At 38.6% G+C, this 20353-nt stretch overlaps 1 protein-coding gene across 3 annotated transcripts in view; it reads right to left on the bottom strand.

Moving 5' to 3' along the window:
- Positions 1-20353, bottom strand: part of PTPRR (protein tyrosine phosphatase receptor type R) — a 274788-nt gene that overhangs the window by 140802 nt on the left and 113633 nt on the right. The window contains exon 1 of one of the 3 annotated variants that reach the window (XM_003259540.2): positions 7360-7784. The exons of the other annotated variants lie outside the window; for them this stretch is intronic. The gene's annotated coding sequence lies outside the window, so the exon portion shown is untranslated. Of the gene's footprint in view, positions 1-7359; positions 7785-20353 lie in introns of those variants that run through there. 3 annotated transcript variants of the gene reach the window in all.

The following is a 20353-nucleotide window of genomic DNA, read 5'->3' as shown; positions in this document are numbered from 1 at the left end:
TGTGTTAATGAGTAGATAATTGGAAGCCTTCAAGTCCTGATTCTCAAAATGTGGTTCAAGGCGCATTGGGAGGCCACGTGATCCTCACTGCAACTCACACGAAAAGTGCAAGTTCCTTGTGCAGCCATATAGGTGCATTCTGTACAACGTTTTTATGCCAAAGGGTTATTGAATGAGTTTTTAAGGGTTGGTACAATTTGGTCTTAGTAAACTAAAATTAGTATGTTGTTAGTATATTGACCCTTTTAAGAGGTGAAGGAGTGAGGTATAATGAAGAAATAGGCAGAACACCAAGACCAATTTTGGTCAGAACAAAGGGTAAAGACAGGATGGTAAACAGAATACATTTTCCCCCATAGTTTTAAATAACTATGACCTTTATTCTACAGCAATAGTGTCTTAGATGACTTACTCTTCCTTCTTAAGCTCCCTGCATTACTGATGAGCTACTCCTTTTAACACATGAAATAACAATACTAACAGTATTGGTAAGAATAATACGTTGAGACATTTCATAAACAGTTGCAATACCAACTTCATGAGTTTTTCATATCCTTGCTCAGTTGTTGTTATGATCAATTGATAAGCTAATTAAAACAATTAACAAAGAGCTAAATGGGTATTGATAGTGAGTGAGAAAAGATACCCAAATTTCTTGTTTAAAAAGGGTAAGACCTTGTAGACAAGGACAATATTCAGGAGCTTCTTGAATTTTGTGTTCACACATTTAAAAGTGCTTGCCTGTTTGGGAGCCTGAGCACAGCTTAACAAAATAAATGTGTTTGTGTGTTCAGATGTTGCAGGTAGGTGAGTAAATACCAGTCAAAAACTGCCACATTCGATTCCTTAAGGATCTAGAACTAGAAACACCATTTGACCCAGCCATCCCATTACTGGGTATATACCCAAAGGATTATAAATCATGCTGCTATAAAGACACATGCACACGTATGTTTATTGCGGCACTATTCACAATAGCAAAGACTTGGAACCAACCCAAACGTCCATCAATGATAGACTGGATTAAGAAAATGTGGCACATATACACCATGGAATACTATGCAGCCATAAAAAAGGATGAGTTCATGTCCTTTGTAGGGACATGGATGAAGCTGGAAACCATCATTCTCAGCAAACCATCGCAAGGACAAAAAACCAAACACCGCATGTTCTCACTCATAGCGGGAATTGAACAATGAGAACACTTGGACACAGGAAGGGGAACATCACATACCAGGGCCTGTTGTGGGGTGTGGGGAGTGGGGAGGGACAGCATTAGGAGATATACCTAATGTAAATGACGAGTTAATGGGTGCAGCACACCAACATGGCACATGTATACATATGTAACAAACCTGCACGTTGTGAACACGTACCCTAGAACTTAAAGTATAATAAAAAAATAAAAAACTGCCACATTATCAAATAATAGTTAAGATAGGGGTTAGTAAGGCAGACTTGGGTTCAAACCTGGATTGAGTGGCCTTGGTCAAATTTCTTCTCAGTTGAAGAAAATGAGGCTCAGTTTCTTCACCCGGCACATGGGAATGGTAACTACATCCCTTTCATAGTCTTTAATGTGGGCCCTACATGAGCTATTGATAAGGGATCTTTGGGGTCCGATTTTCTGGCCAGAAATCTCTGTGGCTGATGGCACCTTTGCCTGAGTTCTTATCCTGCATTCAGGAAGAATGAGGTATGCAGACAAGTGAAGGGTGAACAAGACAAAGATGAGCTTTATTAAATGTTAGAACAGCTCAGAGGAGACCCACTGTTGATAGCTCTTCTCTGTAGGCTAGTCATCTGTGGAGTGTTTGGCTCTCAGCAGGGAGGAGGCCCTGGAGAGGGTAGCTCCTCTCTGCCACTGGTCGTCCAGACATCTACTGCTCTCAGCAGAGAGGACGCCCTGGAGAAGATTGTTCCTCTCTGCAGCTGGTAGTCCCATCTCCCCAGGTCTCTGAAACTCTCAGCAGAGAGCATAGCTCCTCTCTGTAGCTGATCGTTCTGTCCTCCTACTTTCAGCAGAGAGGATAGCTCCCGTCTGCAGCTGGTTGTCCCCTCTCCCTCTTCATCTTTTCACCCTCTGCCTGCTTTGGCTGAGGCCTTTATGGGCCTCAGAGGGTGGGGAAGTGCATGCTGACTGGTTCATGGGCAGCCATGGGTGGGCCCAAGAAAAAGCACCATGAGCTCCCGCTCTGGGTCTGCAGGACTGGCAGCCCCGGCCCCCAGGCTTTACTGGAGACCTGCTCTTTTCTGCCCAGGAGCCTGTCTGCCTCCCATGGCTATCCATGGTGCCCAGGCTGCTGGCACCAAGAGACACCTGCAGGTCAGCACCCAGCTGCCCTCAGTCCCCTTTTAGCTTCCCTTCTTTTTGGCACCCAAAGTCTGGAGGGTCTAAGGCTGTGTATGTGTGTGGGGGGGTGGGGGGTGGCGGGGGTTGGCACGTCAGCACTGCCCTGAGCCTGTGCACACAGCTGGGGCTGTGACAGCCTGGGCTCAGTCCCAACCCTGCTCCCAGATTAGAGCGGGTGCCCAGAGTAGGGAGAAGCCAGGCAACAGAAACAGGCACTCCAAGCTTGCAAGGGTAAGAATGCAGGGATGCCTGGGTCTGCAACCCTGGTTTGGGTGGCTGCAGCTGAGGGCAGAGGGAGCAGAGTTCCTGCTTGCTCTGTGGAGCGGGAGGCCTAGATCCGCAGCCCTGACTTGGGCAGCTGCAGCCTGGCCCAGGAGGGCGGGGCTTCTGCCTACTCCCGGCTCCGGAGAGCACAGGGGTACCCAGGTTGCAGTGGTGGCCTGGACACCTGCAGTTGCACCTGGGGAGTTCCCACCTGCCAACTTGGAAGGGGCAGGGCTCCCGCTCATCCTGGTTCCGCAGGCTCCATGGAGCAAGGCACCTGGCCATGTCCCCTGGCAGCCTGGGGTGGGGGCTCCAGATCCTTGCTGGGCCTGGGCTAGTAGTGGGGTTGGGTCGATGCTGCCAAGAGCTCTCCCTGTCTCTCCGGAGCTCCCCCTGTGGCCCGGGAGCTCAGGGGCTAGCCCGAGCTCCCCCTTGTCCGGAGCACAACCTAGCCCCGCCCATTGGGCGGCCCCCAGAGCAGCGGGCTGCTGTTGGGGGTTCTGTCTGCCTCCTCCCAGTACCCTCCCTGCAGCGGCCGGCGTGATGGCAGCAGCCGCACCAGATGGCCGCCGCTGCCATCACTATTTTAGCTATAAAACAGCTAGAAGTGGCAGATAAAAAGTAACAGTAAACTAGGCTTAAAGATACGTGTTTACTACACATCAGTGTTGAAAATGATTATTTAGTGACTTGCTTCTTTGGATATTCAGTAGAAGGGGAGGTGGAGTAACAGCTTTGTTGATGAAATTAAGGTCTTGAACATAGTAACCAGGATAGTAATAATAACAACGTTAAAAAGTGGCCTGATTGGATTTGCAGTGTTTACAGTTACTGATTATTACACTTGTCAAGGAGCTTTCACCAAAAGTCAATCAGAAACTCTAGGCCCCAGGAAAAAGCAATGGTCAAAACAATTTGGTTTTGCTGAAATGCTATCATTTGTTTCTGGAGAGAATTCGAGGTTGAAGGTCAAAACGGCACATTTTAAGAACAGTTATTGAGTTCAAAATCTCTGCTTCCATTCACTCTCCATCCTGTCCCTTCACATTACGGCTTCTGTGAACATGCAACTCAAATCCTAAATCGTGTAGAAGACTCTTTAAGGACATCTAATTAAATTCATATTCATCTTTCTTTTCTTCATTTTTACCACTACCAATTAAATATTAATATTGAAACAAAGCCAAATTTAATGATTTAGAATAGAATCCCTTATCCTACTCATTTGAAATGCTTTTTATAACCTAGTTTTTCCTTCATTTCATTAATCTCTGTCCTCTATTTTAATATTACCTCTTAATTAGTGTTCCCTTTCACATCCCCTAATAACATTCTTGTGATAAAAACTTTTCTTTCACCTGCAAAGACCTAAAATTTAGAAATTACATGAATAACTTTTGTACATTGTTCTGGAAACTTTAAATTCTATACAATTTTGAGTAAGCCCCCATCCTTATAAGCTGTTTTTAAAAATTATGAAATGGTGAAGGTCTCCACTCTTCCAAGTACAAATTCACTGGAGGAGATAAAGCTTCCATAAAATATAAAATAATACTCTATATACTTTTTATGATAGTATCATTTCTATGCTTTGTGACTTCATGTCCATTTATGCTTGTAAAAATATTTTTATAAAAGTTACAGACAGGTCTATGGATGAAATAGAAGAAAACAGATTTAACGCAAAGTTCTTTAGAGAGACAGGAGAAAAATCACGATTTAACCACAAATAGGTATTATCCTGGGTACAGTAAACAAACATAATAGCGAGTTACTTGCTTTTAACAGAGTATTCAATTCTCATTATTATATGTTTGAGTCAACAGAACTTTCCACCTTCCACTCCCCTGATTATGTTTTCTATCTTTTATTAGGATGTTATTTTTCCCAGTTATTCTTGTTCCTTGTTCTCTTTCAGCCTCCCCTCCCCTTCCTTCAGTTTTCTCAGGCTGATAGCAGAACCCAGCATCCAAAGCTTTAGTTGAAAATGACTGGAATCAGGGTCAGGCAGAAACCCTGTGTGGCCAAAAGCTTAACACTCAGGCAAATGTCTGAAAAACGAGGTCAGACAAATTCAGGTTTCTACATCCAGCCCCATCAAAATAACAAAACTCTAATCATCACAACCCTGACTTCTTCATTCATGGAGCTTTTCTCAAAGGACAGAGACTTCTCACTACAGTGTTCAGTAAGAATTGAGACCATGATTACTTTGAAGTGGCATTTAGGGATGCTTAGAAGTAGATATCCATAGGCAAAATAATAATCTTTCAGCCCCCAACGACTTCGCATTCTAGTCATAAACTGATACTTTCCTGAGCCATTGAATATATAAATATTACTCTTTTTTTAAAAAATTAAGAAATTAAAAGTCCTTACAGGTCATTGGAGCTTTATTTCAGATGTGGGTGAAATAAGGAGATGGGTACCTTTTATGTGCTTATATTCAATCAATAGGAATAGATCCCTTTGGGACTTTCAACTGATCATATGCAAAAGCTTAAGCTCTGAAGGGGCACAGAGACCACACAAGCTCTGAAACATCAGTCTGATCACAAGAGTAGTTTGAAGTCTAATGCTCCGTGGAAGGGTGTTATACATTTACTTTTATTTTTATTCCCTCCATGAAGTAGTTTATGTTTCACTTCAATGGCTGTAATAGGATTCTGTGTTTTCACTCTTCTGGTGAACTATACAATTCTCCAAGAAACACAGTAAAATGAAATGAGGTTTATTGGCATGTGTTTTTAACATGCAAATCAAAACTCTATGATTTAATGTCTTTCAACTTTTTTCTTAGTAATCTTGATTTTTTCTGTCACGGGGGAATTAATAATTTTCTGCATAGTTAAAATGAATAAAGGCAGAGTGTTGAATAAGTTTTAGCTAGTGTTTTTGTGGTCCTTTCAACTGAAGAAGGATATGGCAAAATAACAATAAGCATATAATTTTCCACAATGTGTTATTTTAGTGATTAGCACCTTGAGAACCACCTCATTTCTAGAAAAGAAAGATTCTGAATGATGTTGTCTGCAGCATAACTTTAATGCACAACATGACTCTGCCTATTTCATCCTGTTATTACTTCTCAATTACCACAATAAGATTCTTTTTTTTCTTTTAGGAAGATTGAGGTCACAGTATTTGTTAGGATTGCACTATGTCTGATCTAATTATTAAATTGTTAGAAGTACATATATTGATCAGAAAAACAAGGGAAACTATTTATAGCTTATTCCTTTTTGTGACAGCCGAATATAGACATGGCTAATTTGATACAACACAATCCAGCATCAATTATCAACTGAGTAATTCGCAATAGCAATTTTTAAAATTAACTTGAAGACTATGAATGCTGTAGGGCAAGATATTTTGGTGTACAAGGCTAAGAAGCCACACCTTCTTTAAAGCTTAATTTCTTTTAAATGAAAGATTTAAACAGGTGAGTCTTCCTTATATTAAAAGCTATATAAGCAATAAACATTAAAAGAAAATCACTAAAAACTTTCCTCTCCCTTTAGTCTAAAACCTTGCTGCTAAGCCCTAAATCCTGCTTGAAAATTCTTGCCAAGCCATCATTTGGCATTATTACCTGCTCATGTCTCACACCAGAGATGCACTTAAAAAAATCAAATCAAATCTGGCAGCCCTATATTTTGTGGGAAACAGAGCTTGACTTTTTGAATCAAATAATTTATTTGGGCCATCTTGATGACTGTTTTCTGCAATATTGAATCATACAGAAAGTTAATCCAATTTTATTATTAAGATGGATGTAAACACCAGATGCATTATTTTTTGACATTGTTATTCATCATCAAGGGCCACAGATAAAATTATCTATAACTTTGTACCAACACTAGAACCATTATATTGTTTTTAAATACTCAAACTAAATTCTTATTTTTAATCTTTGTTGTCCAGAACTTCGTACAATGCCTAGAACACAGTGGAAACTAAATACATACTTTTTGAAATAAACAAGTGAAATAAACATTGGGCGAGGTTTTTCACCTGAGGATAGCACTTTATATACAGATTAACTAATAAATTTATACATCATTTTAAATAAGAGCCATATTTAAGCCAAGGTTAAAGAGTAAGGTTCTTGGTTTACTGATAAAAAAAACAACAAAGCTGGGTTCCCCAGCTGGGAATTTAGCTGATGATGTCTCATAGCAGTGACTTTCACTCACTGGACCCCACATGCAATTATAACAGAAGATACTGACTAGTCTTTTAGTGAAGTCTGCACACAAACACAGGGTACCCGAGATGTCATTATTATAAAAATGTCTAGATTTAGTGAATTAACCCCCTGTAACCCTCTCTCAATTTTCGTTTCTAGTTGTAGTCATCTTTTCCCTGATGTCAGTGTGGGAACCACACTAAACAAAACAAATATCTGCTCCACTCAATGTCTTTTAAGAACTTTTGAGTTCTGTTCAAGTGAACATATTTATAATCCTACTCTCCTTAGGATGATTATGAACTTTACAAGAAACTCCTTAACATTATGGTAGGATCTTTACTGTTAAGATATTTTGAATGACTGCATAGCATTTTCATTTAATTTCAGACTTTTAGGCTAAAGATATTTCCCTAGATATCACAGAAGTTCTATGCTGACTCATTTATCTACATTTACATGAACAGATACAGACATAAATCTTAATATTTACCCTCCCAAGCTCTCAACATTACACCGAGGACCCTCTGCCTATCATGAGAGATTATCTTACCTGTTTGGAAATTGGCTGCGTGTTGTGATGAAGTCGACTTCCATTTGTACTTTTCTTTGTGTTATTTCCTTACCATAGCAAGCATGACTAATCGTAAAGCTTTCTAAGCTTGTGTGCTGAGATGAAGCCTCATTTAGTCACCTGGAGGTAACCGCCTGGTACTATTTCTAGAGACACTGCGGATCCCAGGTCTACTGTAGCAGCCTGTGCTTTCCCAAGAGATATCCCAGGTGCTTGCTGTTTCAACAGTTTACTAGAATTGAAATTCACAGGGATTTTTTTTTCCATGGGAATTAGCAAAACTGTAAGATGAGAACTTTATGGGCTGTGGACGAGGTGTGTTGCATGAGGAATGTTTTTATCTTCCTGACCAACATGGCACATGTATACATATGTAACAAACCTGCACGTTGTGCACATGTACCCTAAAACTTAAAGTATAATAATAATAAAATAAAAAAATATTAAATGCTCATAAGCTATTTTCATAATAAACAACAAAGTTCCACTATTTCCACCAAAATTTTCTTACTTGGTACTAGGGGCTTTACAGATATCTTATTTTAGCAGTCAGCATGACTGAGAAACAAGGGTTATTATAAATTTTTATATTGATTGGCAAATTAAAGTGACTCAATCAGAGGCAAAGTAACGAATCTGGGGATTCAAATACTAGCTGCTCTGATTCCAAAACTGATGACTTTTTTTTTCTCACCATACCATATCCATACCATTATGATTGAACCCCGAGGGATTTCAGATAACTGTTGCAATTATTATTATTAAAGAAATATATGGTCTAAAAAATAGATGGCAACAAAAAAAATAAGACATTATCTCTGTCTTTTAGAAGCTAATAGTCTGATAGAAAAAGGGTAGTTGAAACACTAGGAATTCCATGAATTATGGACTCAAGTTATATGGCATAACTCTAGTGAGGTTGCAATAAAACTTAATCATTTATACATTACTGGCCACATGGAATTGATTTTAAGGCAATAGGGCAGTGTTAAGTGTATTAAAAATGTTCATAATCTTTAATCCAGTAATTCCCCATCTGCAAATTTATCTTAAGAAAATGATGTCAATGAATAAAAAATAAGTAGGCACAAATATTTTCTTTGCAACATAATAGTAAAAAATCAGAAGCAACTTAAATGAACATCGACAGTAAAAAGGATAAATAATGTTACATCAATAGGAGATAATTGTTGTCTAATTCTCCCTCTCATTCCTGCGTCATTAGTTTACCCTTTCTATTAGATTTTTCTAATTTATATTCAAATGTATTATAATATTTCTCATATTAAAACAAAAGCTGAACAAATCCAAATATCCTGTTATCCAGCTACCATTCCTTTTTTTAAATCTCCTTTTAAACAAAAGGTCTCAAAAGAGTTGCCCATATTTATTGTTGCTAATTCCTCTTTCCACCTCCCCTTCTCCCTGTATCAGCTCCTGTTAAACTAAACCAGGATTGCTACATCCAATGTTCAATCCTTAATATTCCTCCTGTTGGTCTTCCTCCTTAACACAAATGATTCCCTTCTCTGCTGATACCCTTTCCTGCCTAGGCTTCCAGGGTGCCACACTTTCTTAGTTTTGCTTCTCATTGGCCATTCCTTTTCAAGTTCCCTTTGCTTATTTGTCCTCATCTTTCTCACCTCTATACAATGGACAGCCCAATGCTCAATTCTTAGTTTCTTCTTTTCCTCTATAGTCTCAAATTTAGCAGGATCTCTCCCTTAGAACTCAAGACTTATGCATCCAATTGCATCCTTGACATACCCCCTTAGATAACCAACTGGATCTTGTCCACACTGAACTCCTGATTCCTACTCTACTCACCTCTGCCCTACATCTTTTCCTCTGTCGATTCTCTTCCTTTCCGTAACTAGCAACTTCAATCTTTCATGTGCTCAGGTTAAAAAACCAGCCATCCCAGGAGGCAGAGGTTGCAGTGAGCCAAGATAGCACCACTGCATTCCAGCCTGGGTGACAGAAGGAGACTCCATCTCAAACACAAAAGACAAAAAACAAAAACAAAAACAAAAAAACTAGCCATCATTCGTCTCCCTTCTTTCTCTCACCCTCCAGAGTTGGCAAAACCAGTTAGCATTACCTATGAACAATATTCAGAACAAGAACACTTGTACTACCTCCACATCTATCATGGGCCAAAGCCACATCTATCATGGACCAAACCCATTGCCAAAGCAGGTTCCCTGCTTCCAGTCTGCTTTGATAGTTTATTTTCTGCAAAAACCTGGAGTAATTTTTGAAACCATAAATTAGATCATGTCGGTACTTTTAAAAAAACCCTCTGAAGGCTTCTAACTCATTCAGAATAAAATTAGAATCTGACATGGTCCTATTTGATCTCTCTAATAGCACCTCTCCATCTTTCACCACTCTTCTTTGTCTTCCACTTCATTTATTCTAGTCTCCTTGCTGCTTTTCAAACACACCAAGCCCCTGCCAGCCTCAGAGCCTTTTTAAAAACTGTCTCACTGTTAGAAATCCTCTTCCTGAGATATCTGCAGGGCTAACTCCCTCCCTTCATTCAGGTCTCTGCTGAAACATTACCTTTTCAGAGATGCCTCTGCTAATCAGACTCTTTTAGAATACCACCTTTCCTGTCACCGTCTGCCTGCTTACCTTGCTTTATTATTTTTTTCCTTAGCACTTCTCATCATTGATGTGTTATATTCTGTTCCTATTAGAAGGTATGCCTCAAAAGAGCAAGGATTTTGGCTGTTTTGCTTACTGATGATCCACAGAGCCTAAATAATGCTTGGCTTATGGCAGAAGCTCAATAAATATCTTTTGGATGAATGAATAAAGCAGGTCTATAATATTAGGTAAAATAAACATAATGCAAATATATGTATATGGAAATTACAACTACATAAATATGTTAAAGTCTATAAAATGTAATGGTTTTGTAAGATACAAAAAAATGTAAAATAGTTGTGGGTGATGGAATTTGAATAAAATATTTTGTTGAGCTAATTTCAGATATTTTTAAAATACAAAATTACCATGTGTATCCGGAAAATGATTGCGGTTGACAGTTACAGAGAATGCAGTGGCTATTTTTGAGAAATGACTTGCTTCAACCACATATCTCAGAGGAAAAAAACCACAGTGATTTCAGAGTTAATACCACTCCCCACATTTGGACATCATCTTCCATTAGGTATAGCACACCAGTTAAGTGCTATGATTCAAAGTCAGACTGTCTGGGTCTGAAGCATAACTCTTCAACTCAGCTGGATAAACCTGGGCTAGTTACTTAACCTCTCACAAGGTCAGTTTCTTCATCTGAAAGAGAAGATAATGGTCTACTACGTCAGAGGTTGTTAAGGGGATTGATTGAGAAAGCTTCTAAGATGTGTAGGGTGTTGCCTGGAACCTAATATGTACTCAATAAATGTTACCATAAGATAGTTTTGTTATTATTAAGTTGGGCAGAGATTTTTACAGATGAAATTCAAAATGGTTAAATGACAATAAGTGGCAGAATTAGGCCTTCTTACCCCATATTTAATTTTTCAACTATGTCATGTGGCTATTCTTCAGGAGACAAGTAAAGATTGGACCCATTCTGCTTAGTATGGTTGTCTCTTGGTGAACTTTTCTGTCATATCTTGTATCTATGTCATAATTTACTAATAGTGGCATCTCATAAGTGATACAAATTTCAAACTTATATCTTGCAATTAGCTTATTTTAAAAATATGGACAATAAGATGTAATTATTTTAAAGATAGTTTAAAACCTTTAAGTTTCAAATAATTTTAAAATTATCATATAGGGAACAGGTATTAAGAAAAACACTAAATTTTGTACCCATGCTGACTTCTGTTATATGAGAGGTCTTCAAAATCTTAATGGAAAATGCATATTATGAAAAAAAGATGCATCAATTTAAATTTTTTTTGCACAACGTAAACTCAAATGAACTTGTTGTAACATGTCTGAACAGGATCTACTTTGAGGCACTAAGAAGAATGAGATATCAGTTTGAAAAGAGCCCCTGTCAGAGCAACATTAATTTTTCCAAAATTGAAGAATTTTAGCAGAATTCTTTCCATTTAAGGAAAGACAAAAACCAAATTTTTGGTGAAGTTTGGATAGAAGAATAGTGAAATCATTAATGATCTACTAGAAGTTTGTTGAGACAATGTACCAAAGAGATCAGCAGTTTACCAATGGATAACTCATTTTAAGAAGGGATGAGACAATGTTGAATGTGAAGCCTGCAGTGCAGATCATCATATCAACTTGCAAGGAAAATTTTTATCTTATTTGTGCTCTAATTGAAGAGGGACAATGATTAACAGCAGAAACAATAGCGAATACTATTGACATCTCAATTGGTTCAGGTTACACAATTCTGACTGAAAAATTAAAGTTGAGCAAAGTTTCAACATGCTGGGTGTCAGAATCATGCCCAGATCAGAGCAGAGTTTTCAATGGAAATTCTAAATAAGTGGGATCAAAATCCTGGAGCATTTATATGAAGAATTGTAACAGGAGATTAAACATGGATTTATCATTTTAATCTTGTGCAATCTTGTAGACAAAGCATAATCAAAGCAATGGCTACCAAGAGGTGGAAGTGGTCCAGTCAAAGCAAAAGTAGATCAGTCAAGAGTGAAAGTCGTGGCAACAGTCTTTTGGGATGCTCGAGACATTTTGTTTGTTGACTTTCTGGAGGGCCAGGGAACAATGACATCTACCTATTATGAGAGTGTTGTGAGAAAGTTAGCCAAAGCATTACTAGAAAAACACCTGGGAAACCTTCACCAGAGAGCCCTTCTTCACCACAACAATGTTCCTGCTCAATCTTCCATCAAACAACGGTGATTTTGTGAGAGGTTTGATGGGAAATCACTAGGCATCCAACTTACAGTTCTGATTTGGCTCCTTCTCACTTATTTTGGTTTCCTAATCTTAAAATATATTTAAAGGGCACAAATTTTTATTCCGTTAATAATGTAAAAAATACTGTATTGACATAGTTAAATTCCCAGGACCCTCAGTTCTTTGGGGATGGACTAAATGGCTCGTATCATTGTCTACAAAAGTGTCTTGAACTTAAAATGGAGCTTATGTTGAGAAATAAGGTTTATATTTCTTATTTTTATCTTTTAATTCCATTTTCCATGAACTTTTTGAAGTTCCCTCATATACCACAAGCTAACCACATTTCTATACTAATGAACTATTTAACAATGTTTGAAGAAATGAGGGAGAAGATGGTAGCTAGTTAAGCCAGATACTTTGTCTCTAGAATCCCCCCATAGAAAACAGATGAAAATTCTGGAATCATATGTGAAATTTTAAAAATGTACATGTAATCACATTATAAATATATTTTGTAAAAGGTGTTTGTTGCTTAACTCAGTTGCCAAAAGTACAGACCTAATATGAGAATGGCCATTGCTAGAAATAATTGTGTGTCCACCCGGGGATTCAGGAAAATCTGGCATAACCAGAAGGCCTATGAGCTAGAAATAATGATGTGTCTATTTACATGAATGACTAAAGAAATTCTTGGAATGGAATTTGTCCTAAGTGACGTGAGGGCTAGGTCTCAAAAGAGGAATTTAAGGACAATAAACTGGAGTGAAATGGAGGGGAGGAAAGAGGAATGTAGATCAAAACTTGTGTCAGAACTCCGGGGAAATGAAGTCTGAAATAAAAACAAAACCAAACGAAGCCTCTATGACATTTTGGGCAAATATATAACTAAGGAACACACACAAATGGAGGAAAACACACAAGAGAAGACTCCCTTTCCTTTGGTGGTATTTAGTGCAGAGGGCCTCCGACAGCTAATCAATACACATGGGTCCTCAATGACACAGGACCTTGAACCCCAGCAGCAATCAGAGAACAGTGTCCTTGGTGCAGATATCAACGACATTAGGATCAATCCTGGAAACCTTGACATAGCCACAGGCAGATACTACCACTGCCAACAACTATGGCAATTTCCTACGCACAGGAGACCCCATAGAAGGTGACCCGGAGAGTAAGAGCAGAAAACTTCACTTCTGCATATGTCATGCAAAACTAAAAGAACCCTTCTTATGACAGAAAGTGGATGTCTTCTAGAGATTCAGGGTGGGACAATTGAGAAGGGCTAGAGATCTAGTGATAGTTGATGTGTAGGGGTGTGGTAAGAGAGAGAGTAGGGAGATTATAATCTCTGTTATAATGCAAGTCTTATTGCCATGCTAGTATGGCTAAGGCAATATGTTTTTTTTTTTTTTTTTAATCCTTTTGGGATGCCACATACTCTAACATATCCTCCTTGTCACTTTTCACCTGGCTTACTATTTCTCAAAATTCAGGTCTCAGTTCAAATGACCCTTTCTCAGGGGCTCTTTTGTTACACACCCAACTTATATTAAATTACATCTCCTATTTCCTAAGGTGACATTCTTTCTAAATATAACTATAATATTCTTTGAAGACTCAAGCAAGTTCAAGTAAATAGGATGTTGGAATAGCTTCAAAACAGAATAATAAGAAATGTGATCAACCTTTGATGATTTTCCAGAAAGCCACAAATGAAAATTTCATAGTAACCCTAAAATAAGATAAATCCTCATCCACTGAATGTGTGAGAATAAATTCACTGTTTGTTATTAACTCATAAGAATTCTTCTGAGTATATTATTTTTGACTTTTTATTACCATGATAAAAATATAGCTGCATCATTTATTATTCATACAGTCCATTAGAGTGTGTATATCATTTCTTTTTGTATTGCAAACTAGAGAAATATGAGTACCTCAAAATTTATTATTCTCTTTACCCCAAAGCCAGGGACAAAATTTTAAGATTTATTGTCACTGTTAGAATCATTCTTGATACAAAAAATAAACAAAAATCTTATATATGTTTGGTTATCAAATGCATCTTATTTGATGTGCATACTTTATACGGTGTTGATTTTGGAGTACTGCTCACTGTCATGTATTTTGAGGAAGGCAATTGCTAAATAACAAACTGTCAAAAACATTTTATTGGGTCCTATATGTTCAAAATGTATTTAGCAGATTTTTTTTTTTTTTTTTTTTTTTTGAGACAGAGTCTTGCCCTGTCACCCAGGCTGGAGTTCAGTGGTGCGATCTCAGCTCACTGCAAGCTCTGCCTCCAGGGTTCAAGTGATTCTCCTGCCTCACCCTGCTGAGTAGCTGGGACTACAGGCGCTCGCCACGAAGCCCGACTAATTTTTATATTTTTAGTAGAGAGGGAGTTTCACTATGTTGGGCAGTCTGGTCTTGAACTCCTGACCTCAGATGATCCACCTGCCTTGGCCTCCCAAAGTGCTGGGATTATAGGCATGAGCCGCCATGCCTGGTCGTACCTAGCAGATTTTTAATAACAGATAATCTGTCTTCCATTTCATTTGACTACCCTGACATAGGCACAATAAAAGTGAGTAAAATGAGTTTATGTGTCCCTCATCAGAACATACACTTTTTTTTAACGTTATAGTTTCCCTAGCCTTGTAAACAAACATTGACTCTATGACTGTGAATTAAATCTTACCAAGTGCCAATTAGCACATTTAAGACAAAATAGATATGTGATTTATAAATATGTGTTTTGGTTTAACATAATCAGTACTTTTATCCGTGCTAAAGATAATCATGGAAGCTAAGGAAAATTACATGTTTCTCAACAAATGTATTAGATCCCTGCCCTGTGTCTGAAAATGAATTACCAAGGTAGAAAACACATCTCTTCCATTGAGAATTTGCGTTTTTAGGGGATCACAATAGACATAAAGTAAACCATGAAAAGGAAATTAATGAAATGCCACATTGGCTGTATCTGTATACTAAAAAAAAATCCAGTGTGATTTAAAAAAAAAATTTTAACTAAGTCCGGGCGCGGTGGCTCATGCCTGTAATCCCAGCACTTTGGGAGGCTGAGACAGGTGGATTATCAGGTCAGGAGTTCGAGACCAGCCTGACCAACATGATGAAACCCTGTCTCCACCAAATTAGCCGGGCATGGTGGCGTGCGCCTGTAATCCCAACTACTCAGAAGGCTGAGGCAGGAGAAACCCTTGAACCCAAGAGGCAGAGGTTGCTGTGAGCCGAGACTGCGCCACTGTACTCCAGCCTGAGTGACAGCAAGACTCTGTCTAAAAAAAATTGTCTAAACACATTATAAAATAAGAAATAACTGATGAAGGAGTATGGATAAGTTGTATCCTTCTCTTTGCTTTTGACTACGCTTTGCTCTTTCAAGCTCTCTCTTTGGATGTATGGCTTGTTTTGTTTCCCTGGCTTGGAATGAATGTTTACTTGATTCACTCAACAAATATTTATTGAGTTTCTAATATATGCCAAGGAATGTTGGGCATACAGTAGTTATGAAGGCCTCATCTCTGCCCTCACAGTGCTGTGAAAGCTCTTTTCTGCTCTTATCAAAGGCAAAATCCCTCGACTTATGCTCCCATCCCCAACGGTGTTCTCAATAATTTTCTTCCCTTTTCATTTTCTACATCATCAGTTTCTCCTTCACTACTGGGTTATTCCTACAAACTTATAAACATATATAAGCTATCTTGAAAATTAAACCTTTATAGATTCCACATCTCTCTCTACCCATTGTCCCATTTCTTTGTTTCCACATAAAATATTTTCGAGCAAATCATCTATAGTTTCTGCCTCATCGTCATCTCTATTCTGCTTTTCAATCACTCTCATCTGACATTATCTCAACAACGGAAAAAAACCAATCACGTCAATGGTCTCACCAATGACCTCCACACTGCCACATCCAATAGACACTGTGTGTCCTTATCTAGTTCTCAGGATCATGTTGGCATCATTGAGTACTCTTGTCTTCTTGAAACTTTCTTCTCTTAGCTTCTGTGGCATCATATATTCCTGGGTTTTCTCCAGCGCCACTGGTGTTCTTTCTCATCTCCTTCAGTGGCTCCTCTTCTTCTACTCAAGTTCTTGATGCTGATGAGGCTTAGGGTTCCTGCCTGGACACTTTCTATCTTCTACTCTTTCTATTTTGTATACTCTTTCCCTAGGAAATTTTATTCAGTTCCATGTTTTACACATTCTATGTGCTGATATTTTCCAAATGTCTCTGTCTTCAGCCAAAGTCTTTCCTCTGAGTTCCACAGACTTTTATATTTAACTACTACCTGATATCTCAATTGGGATGTCTAAAAGGAACCTCAAGTTTGAGGTGCCCAAAACTGAGAGTCTGATTATTTTTAAACCTGTTATTCTAACATTCCCATTTTAGTAAGTGGAACTACTAATCATTCAATTATACAAGTAAAAACTTGGGAAGTACCTGTGAATCATGTTCTTCCCTCACCACACCCACTCCATCTTCAGATCTGTTAGTTCTACTTCCAAATATACAAGAAAATCTTCCCATTTTTATCTGTCTCCACTGTCAGCACCAAATTCAACTACTGTCATCTATGTCTTGGGATACTATTATAGCATCCCTGCTTCCATTCTTGTCCCTTTTCAATCCATTCTTCATATAACGTCAAGAGAAATATTTTAAAAATATGTACTAGATCAAATCTACTTTATCTATTCCTTGCAGAAACTCTTTAAGGTGTCTTTTCCTACTGCTTTTACAATGGGCTCCACAGCTCACCCTGGTTTACAAAGCTCTGCATATCTAAGTCTCCGGCTCACTTCACTGGCCTCATCTTTCTTTCCAGTGCTCCAGCCACACTGGCCTAGTTTCTGTTTTGCAAACCCTTGTCCTGGCTCTTCCTTCTGTTCATAATGTTGATCTGCCAGATCTTGAAATGCTGCTTACTCTGATTCATCAGGTCTTGGCTTAAATGTCCTTCTTCATGGAGGCTGCTCTAATCATTTTATCTAAAGAAGCACCCCACCCCCACCCTCATCACATTCTCTATCTCAGTATCTGCTATGTAGCTTACACAGACCTTATTATAGTCTCTAATAACCCCATTCGTGTGGGCTTATTTGTTGTCTCAATGTTAGCTCTTTGAGGAGTAAGCCACTTTGCCTTGTTTAACCCAGTACCTACCCTAGTTCCTGGTACATAACTAGGTGCTCAATAGATTTTTGTTGGATAAATAAATGCAGGCAAACAGAAAATAATAAAAAGTGTAAAGAAATAGTAAAGAACAAAAAGTAGTCTAAGGACCTTGGTAGAAGAAGTATAAGGGGCTCCATAAGCAATCTTTTAAGGGCACCAAACCCCTCAATCAGAGAAAGACAAGTCTAAGGTCCACTTACCTCCCTGGCCATACCTGTACACATTAATTTTTATCCTCCAAAAACCGTCCAGAGTACCTATAGCTTAAAGTACACCATTTAGCCATGTGGGATAAGTCTATGTCTATATGTGTTGGATATGTATACCATATACACATACCACATGTATGTTATATGTACCTATATTAAACACTCTTAAATCTAGACATACCTCGATGTATTATTTTATAATTACTTAAGTATATTGTTCTTGATTACTCAGTTGTTAAAATTTTCAGTTGAGCTCCCAGAATCACACGTTTATTTCCTCTAAAATAAAGCTTCATCTTTATACATTGAGCTTTGGCAAGATGACATTTCAAAGAAATTAAGAGCCATGAGAGAAATTAATATGTAATGCTAACAAGCAGTGTTCAGATGTAATATTTATATTTTTTTGTCATTAAAGATGTTACAGCACTGATTTTTTTTTTTTTACCCTATGGACATGTATTTTCACATAGATATGTGTGTGTTTTCTTATCAAATTTCCATTAAGTAACAAAAAGTCAACTCTTTCTTGGAAATAAACATCAGAAAATATCTTTGGTGATGAGAAAAAGAAGAGTACTCTAAATGTTTGATGTGCAAATAATTTCAAAGAAGAGATGAGTTTTTATAAAATAAGCCCAGTCCAAGCCCTGTTTTTTAAATTTACAGCACCCACAATAATCCATGCCACAAACACTTTGTCACACAGCAGGGCAGGTCATGGGGCAGAATCTCAGAGAGAGCAGCAGCAGGTAGGCTTCTCAGCCAGCCCTTTTAATTAGCAGCTCATCATAAATATTAACCATACTGTAACGGTGATTCAGAAACCAATAGTCACAAAGATATGGTTAAAATACATGACAGCCTAGACAGTTCTGGTCTCTCTGATGTTCAATCTACCTATTTACCTGGAGGTGCAGCCAGCATCTGGGAATATGACAACCAATGTTTGAAGGCGCTTGAGACTGTAATGAATGTGGGCACATACATTAGTTTGGCTATTTCATTAAAACAAAATACCAAAAGCCAGCAAAGAATAGGCATACTAAAACACCTGGGGTGCATGATCAAGCCGCTTCCTGTCTCTTGAAACTTGTCTAAACCCTTTCCCCCTTACCCACTGCATTTTAGACATACTGTTCTCTTTTTCTTTTTTGTGCTGAGGTTATAGAGCTTGATGTGGAAGTCCATGAGTACTTACAAAATGCGATATGGTATCAAAGAGAAACAGGAACCTGCTGACACACTAGGCCAGTGATTAGGGCAAAAAAGGATGGGGCTAAGAGGAGCAATAAGCAGAAACTTGAATATATAAAATTTCATATCAAGAATAATAAAAAGAGCTAACACTTAGGTAGTACTTGCTATGTCCCAGTCACTGCAAACACACTTAACACATTGACCCAATTAATCTTTACAGCAAACTCATAAAGTAGGTATTTTTCTCATTTACTAATGAGGTAACTGAGGCTCAAAAAGTATTAATGAGGCCAGGCGTGGTGGCTCATGCCTGTAATCCCAGCACTGTGGGAGGCTGAGGATTGTGGATCACCTGGGGTCAGGAGTTCAAGTCCAGTCTGGCCAACATGGTGAAACCCCATCTCCACTAAAAATACAAAAATTAGCCGGGTGTGGTGGCACGTGCCTGTAGTCCCAGCTATTCAGGAGGCAGAGGCAGGAGAATCGCTTGAACCCGGGAGGTGGAGGTTGCAGTGAGCCGAGATTGCGCTATTTCACTTCAGCCTGGGAGGCAAGATCGAAACTCCATCACACACACACACACACACACACACACACACACACACACACACACAAGTATTAATGACTTTTCATAAGGCCACATGTCTATTAAGTCATGCACCTTCTCCCCCCAAACCCCATTAGAGTAAAAAGATCTATAATAAAATATAAAGATTTAGGTTATGACCCTGAATCTTCCTCTAGTTGTACAAACTAGGCAGTTCCTTTATATATCTCGTGTTCAGCATTCTTAGTTGGAAACAGATGGAGTTGGGCTCTACCTTCTTAAAGTCCACTGTGATGGTTAATTTTATGTATCAACTTGGCTGGGCTATGGGGTACCAGTTATGGGGCACCCAGATATTTGGTTAAACATTATTCTGGGCGTGACTGTGAGGGTGTTTCTGGATGACATTAACATTTGCATTGGAAAACTGAGTAAATCAGATTGCCTCCCCATTGTGGGTGGGCCTCTTCCAATCTGTTGAAAGCCTGAATAGAACAAAAGACTCACCCTCCCCCGAGTAAGAAATAATTTACTTTCTCTGCCTAACTGAGTTGGGACACCGGTTTTCTCCTGCTTTTGTACTTGGATTCAGATTCGAACTTACACCATTGCCTTTCTTGGTTCCCATGTCTTTGGATTACAACTTAAACTTGTGTCATCAGCTCTCCTGGTTTTCAGGCTTTTGGACTTGGACTGGAACTATACTATTGGTTCTCCTGGATCCCCAGCTAGCTGACTGCAGACCTTGGGACTTCTCAACCTCCATAACCACATGAGCCACTCCTTATAATAAATCTATCTACCTATCTATAGCTATCTATCTCCTTCCCTCCTTCCCTCCCTCCCTATCTCCCATTGGTTTTGTTTCTTTGGAAAATCCAGACTAATATATCCATCTAATATTACTGACAATCCAGAATAAACAGCTTTCCCTAAGATATTATGATTGAACTC

Source organism: Nomascus leucogenys, chromosome 10 (assembly GCF_006542625.1).
Source record: "Nomascus leucogenys isolate Asia chromosome 10, Asia_NLE_v1, whole genome shotgun sequence".
In the NCBI taxonomy this organism is placed as follows: domain Eukaryota; kingdom Metazoa; phylum Chordata; class Mammalia; order Primates; family Hylobatidae; genus Nomascus; species Nomascus leucogenys.
This window is presented reverse-complemented; position numbering and strand designations above follow the sequence as displayed.